The 6,313-nt window shown below is 35.6% G+C and overlaps 1 non-coding gene across 1 annotated transcript; it reads left to right on the top strand.

Annotated features, from left to right (window-relative positions):
• The first annotated feature begins 2,813 nt into the window (after positions 1–2,813).
• Positions 2,814–2,886, top strand: TRNAR-UCU. Its single transcript has one exon. It is a non-coding gene; the product is annotated as a tRNA-Arg (tRNA).
• Positions 2,887–6,313: the final 3,427 nt, after the last annotated feature.

Here is a 6,313-nt window from a genome sequence, read left to right as displayed (position 1 = left end):
GAAAGAATAGGGGCTTCCCTGGTGGCGCAATGGTTGAGAGTCCACCTGCTCATACAGGGGATACGGGTTCATGCCCCAGTCCGGGAAGATCCCACATGCCGTGGAGTGGCTGGGCCCATGAGCCATGGCTGCTGAGCCTGTGCGTCCCGAGCCTGTGCTCCACAGCGGGAGAGGCCACAACAGTGAGAGGCCCGTGTACCGAAAAAACAAAAACAAGAAAGAATAGTGTCTTCAATAAATGGTGCTAAGAAATTGGGCTAACCACGTGCAAAATAAATGATATTAGACCCCTATCTTATACCAGTTTCAAAAATGGGTTAAACATAAGACATGAAACCACAAATATATATAATGGAATATTATTCAGCTACAAGAAAGAAGAAAATCCTGCCATTTGTGACAACATGGTTGGACCTTGAGGGCATAATGCCTAGTGAGGTAAGTCAGACATAGAAAGACATATATTGTATGATATCACTTATATGTGGAATCTAAAAAAGCTAAACTCATATAAACACAAAGTAAAGTATTGTTACTAGGAGCTTGGAGATGGGGAAATTGAAGAGTTGTTGGCCAAAGGTTATAAAACTTGCAGTTAGAAGATAAATATATTTTGGGGATCTTGTGCATAACATTGTGATTATAGTTAGCAATACTGCCTTATATACTTGGAAATTGCTAAGAGACTAGATCTTAAATATTTTCACAACTTAAAAGAAATGATAATTATGTGAACTGATTGAGGTCTTAGCTAATGCTACAATGGTAATTTGCATTGTAATATATATGTTTATCAAATCATTACATTGAACACCTTAAACTTAAACATTACATGTCAATTATGTCTCAATTTAAAATGAAAAAATAGCTGCTTAGATTTAGAAGGTAAAAGCACATTCAGGGATCAGTAAAAAATCTGACACTATAATCTAACGTGTGGATAGTGTGCCCCAACACGGACACCTCCACAAAGACTGGGGTATTTACTGATCCCAGGCATTTCAGGAAACCTTCATCTAATCAGTAGCTGACCACTTAGCTGTGCAAAGGAGTGAGGTGGAATTGGAGACAAGAGTGAAGATTTTTAAAATATTGGAAGGACAAATCATAAAGAATTAAAATTTCCATGTTAAGGAATTTAGATATTGTTTCAAAGTTTACCGCAGAATATGTACTGGAAGAACATCTCCAGCACAATGTTTGAGAACATATTGATAATAGTGCAGTTAGTTATAGGAAGACAGGACTTATTCCAAATATATAAGTAATGTGAAAATAAAGTAAGAATAAAAATGTTCATAAGTTTCTATCCTTAATAGAAGTGACATGATCAATTGGCATAGGGAAAAGAAGAAAGCATATTTGAGAAGAAGACACTTGGCTTTGGGCTCCTAGTGGACCTCTATTGGAAAAATGTTCAGCAGGCAGTTAGTAACACAGCATATGGACCTCTGGAGAATATTTGGAATTATGGATGTATGTAGGGGAAATAAAGTTATGGAATTAGATGAGTTCTCCATGCCTAGAATGTAGAGCTGTCATTATTCAATACGTGTTTAACATTCTACAATGTGATAGTAAGTATGATAGGTAGTGAGGATACAGTGGTGAACAAGGCAGATGTAACGGCCCTAGTGGAACTTACTGCCTAGCTGGGCAGACAGCAGTAGGCAAAGAATTATACAAATATTCAGATACATACACTATGATAAGGTCCATCAAATAAATTCTCAGATCTACAGTAGCATAAAGCATTGTCTGAAGTTGATCTGGAAGCTCAAAGCAGACTTCCTTGAGGAAATGGCCTCTGCACTGAGACTTGTAGTAGGATGAGAGAAATTAACCAGGCAAAGAGTGGTTCCTAACGAAACATGAAAAAGTTATGATGTGTTTTATTTTTTAATTTCTTTTCTAAATGTTTGTTTACTTAGTTATTTTTATCAGAGTGATACATTTAAAAAGTCAAATATCACTGAAAAAGTAATACATTGAGGTAACTGTTGAACATTGTGACTTCCTAAGTTTGGGCAAACAAGAGGCTAAGCAAAAGCTCACAAAGGAAAAAAAAATCTGGAGAATGAGATGTTTGCAGGGACTTTGAAAACCTCAAACATACTTCTGGGAATCTAGAAGACAATGCATATATATGTGCATATTCTGTGTGCATGCCCAGGACTGTGTGTGTGTTCAAGAAATAATCAGGGCTATATGATTTCACCTCTGAATAATCTTGAGGTTCTGCATAAGAAGGAAGTGAAGGCTAAGGCAGAGCTGTAAACCTCATGGCTGAGTGTGGATAGTGTGCCCCAACACGGACACCTCCACAAAGACTGGGGTACTTACTGGTCCCAGGCATTTTAGGAAACCTTCATCTAATCAGTAGCTGACCACTATGTGACTAAGCAGAGACTTCAGTGACCACACATGGCAAAAGATACAGACATAAAAGACTTAGTTTGCAAAAATCACTAAACAAACAACTTTTTGTTGTTCCTTTTATTTTTCCTGTACATTGAAAAAAAATCTCAATATTATCCAACTTGCTTTTTTCTTTTTAATTTTTTTAAGCTCTCTTTTTCATGATTGAGGTTTTCCTCATATTTCCTATTACCCATGGCCATTCATCATATTAAAGATTAAGACACTGAAAGCTACTTGGAAGTTCTGTATGTGTGAGAAAAGCCTGCTGACTGACCAGTCAGCTTGGCAGAAGAATGCTAAGCACTCAGAGAGGTTAGAAGAGTAGAGAGCCATGGCATTTTTTACAAGACCACAAGGGAAGAGCATTCCTAGAAGAAGATGGTCTAGGGACTTCCCTGGTAGTCCAGTGGTTAAGACTCTGCACTTCTACTGCAGGGGGCACAGGTTCGATCCCTGGTTGGGGAATTAAGATCCTGTGCAGCCAAAAAACAAAAAAAAAAATTAAAAAAAAAAAAGAAGATGGTCTAGAATGGAAAATGCAGCAGAGAGTAAAAAAAAGGCAAGAACTTACCAGAGGCTATTGGATTTGACAAAGAAGAGCCTGTTGAGAAAGGAATTTGGCTGTTGAGAAAGGAATTTCAATAGAATGTTAGAGGTGTAAAAAGAATGTCAGAGAATCAGTGACAGGGTCAGTGGGTGGAGACAGTTTTTCAGGAAATCTGATTTTATAAAAGAGAGAATGAAGATGGATCACTGTTTGAAGAGAAGCCAGTTTTGGTGTGTTTGTTTTGGGCTGTCAATGTTAAAATTAAGCAAACCCAAAAGAAACAAGTCAGTCATCATTAAACATTTTCACTCACCAAACTCCTGCCAGAGTTATGCACAAAATAATTTTAGAAGTTTTAATTTCATCTCTAATGCTTTTTAAAAATCTTTTGATTCATGTGCTGATCTATGACATTATCCAGAGACAGACACAGGAAGAAGGAAGAAAATGCAAAGACCTAAGTCATTCACAGTTTGGAACATTTGTCCCTGAAAACTTGTATCAGGGTTTAAGAACATTAAAAAGGGACCATGGACATCTTTTCTTAGGAGTGAAGTTACCTGAAATAAAGTTACACAATGTTGGGATTCATATCTGAACAGGATAAAGATATAATATTCCCTCCCTCCCTCCCTTCCTTCCTTCTTCCAATAATATAATAAATAGGCTTAAAACAAGTAAATATGCTAAATTGAATGATACATTATCTATCTATCTATCATCTATCTATCATCTATCTACCCAAATATGTACTTATGTTGTATGTGTAGATACATACATGCATCAATAAGTACAGAAAAGGAGAAAGGTGAGGGCAGAAACACTTATGACTATCACCACATTTTAAGTTTTGTATCCAGCTGATGACTGACAGAATAATAGTAGAAAAGTATGACACATAGAAAAGTATTTTACTGAATGTGCCTGAAAAAGACACCATAAAAGTGTCAATCATTCCAATATTGAAGTGCTACCTTTTTGTCATTACTTTAGATTGGAATGCCTATTTGAAACCTAGGATCAGCATAAAAACAGTGATTTATGAACATTTTTCCGAGGCAATGTAAACTTAGTGTCTCCGCTCTTTTTGGTGAATAGAGAAATGATCAGGCTATCTTGGTCTAATTTGTGATCTCATAGGAGCACTTAGGACAAGAAGGGACATGGTAAATTGAAGATTTATTATGCTCTATTTAAATGGCATTTCTAGGTTAATGTTAAGCAATAGCAATGACCCAGTTTAATACACCATCACAAATTTCTTTGCTGTCAAATCAGCATCTTTGCAGAGGGTTTTATAATCTATTTAGTCAAAGAGGACCTGGAAGTTGTAAACTCTCAGAGAATAGATCTTTTAACTTATGTATCTTTTTTCCTCTCTCAAATTGTCTAGCATAGAGTTTTGCCAATAGGAGTTGGGTAGCAGAAGCTTATTTAGTGATGGATGGATGGATCGATGTATGAATGAATGAATGAATAAGTAAGTAAATAAATGAGTGAATAAAGTATCCCTCAATAAAGTCTCAAGATAAACCATAAATAACGATACAATTTAAAATCTTTAAAAAAAAGAAAGGTAGTGATCAAATTTCCATTACTGCTTTGGTCAATGCTATTTCTATCTTTTTGATTCATGGATAGAAAATGTTATTGTAAATTTACAAAAAAGCCTTACACTGAGTAACTAACTAATTAAACAACAAGCCAGAACTATGACTCATCTAAATTTTTACCCAAGCATTTTCTTTGTGCCAGCTATAATAAAACAAAGCTTTAACTTGTCACATTACCACCTGGGGGATTCTCAGAATTCTCATTAAAAATCTTCAGTAGCATTGGTTTCTGTATGTCTAAAGGTATTCATTCCACCAATGTTTGTAAAATAATTACTTGTTTTCCCACAATTCAATATAAAGCTACACAAAGATGGGACAATATCTGATTCCTTTTGACATTCTCTGTAGCAGTTTGCATTGAACAAAATATCTATCCACTCATTTAGCCCATCCATTCAATCTTTCCTCGATGATGGATGATTTACAATTTCCTAGTTTTTGTCCTAAGTACTAGATTTAGATAGCCTACCCAATACAGGCTCTTTAACTGGAAGTTTCAATACTTTACCTAGCTTTACCTCAAGATCTTTTCACTGAATATGCAATACAGCATTTTCTTTTTAAGTACAAGACCCTAAAAATCTACTTTGAGAAGTTCTACAAAATGTCATTAGTTCACTTCAGATAACTGGGGATGCCCTGTGTTACCCTCAGAGCTAGGGTTGAAAACAATGGCTGATGTAGGATATTTCTATTCCATGTTTTTTTTTTTTCCTGTGGAGAAAGGGCTAGATACAGGCAGTGATTTCAGCAGTGGTGCCACTGGTATTTTTGCTGGACAATTAATCATTGCATTAGAGAATTTAAAATGCCCCACCCCCATCATGTCCCTAATGAGTTGAGTTTCCTGAGACTGGAAGACAATCAGCTGAAGTTTGATTATGATGTAATTTTGACAATGAAATGAGCGTTGATGGTTTGTATATGTTTGACTGAACTATATTTTAAACAGTTGGTGATGGATTATGGGTGTGCTGCAATTTTTATGTTGCTCAAGTGCCTTAAGGGTAAAAGACTTTAAAAATCATAACAAAATTTCACATATTAAAGTTACTGCTAATATAACTTTATTCCTTTCTCACAATACCAGTATACAGTAGGGGGTTGCAAACCTGAGTCTAGGTACTGGTTCCACTGGAGATATATTCATTTAATTGATAGAAATAAATACTTTAATAATATCCAAATCCTGAGAGTATGCCAGGAGAAATTCACATAACTTTCTAGAGCACTTGAATGATTTTTATAAAATGTGGGAGAACATTCAAGGTCCCAGGATATCTAATAGCAAATAGAGTATACATACATTTTAAAAATTATGGTTGTTCCCTTTTCCTTTATAAGCCTATTTTGGCTTACAAAATAATTTTTATTTATTCAATATACCTGTTTGAGTACTTGCATATTATGTGCTTTCTTTTCATCAGAAGTTTTACACTTTATTCCTCCCTCAGTAAAAATGAGTCACTATGTTTTTCTTGTCTTTTACCTCCTTTTATCTGTGTCTGTAGACTGGGAGCACCTAGGTGACTGTGCTCTATCTCCTATGAGGACATCTCAGTCAATAACTTTAATGAGAACATTTGATGCATAACTATTACAAATCTGGGATCTAAGTGATGAGATGGTGGAAAGAGAAATAAATAATGTAATTGAAGCAAGTGGAATGTTAATGGACCTGGAGCTGCTATCTAGTTAGGAAAGAGAGCAGCCTGTGCTGGAAGTTTAG

This window comes from Phocoena sinus, chromosome 10 (assembly GCF_008692025.1).
Source record: "Phocoena sinus isolate mPhoSin1 chromosome 10, mPhoSin1.pri, whole genome shotgun sequence".
Taxonomy (NCBI): domain Eukaryota; kingdom Metazoa; phylum Chordata; class Mammalia; order Artiodactyla; family Phocoenidae; genus Phocoena; species Phocoena sinus.
The sequence above is the reverse complement of the archived record's forward strand: the minus strand, read 5'-3'. Positions and strand labels throughout refer to the sequence as shown.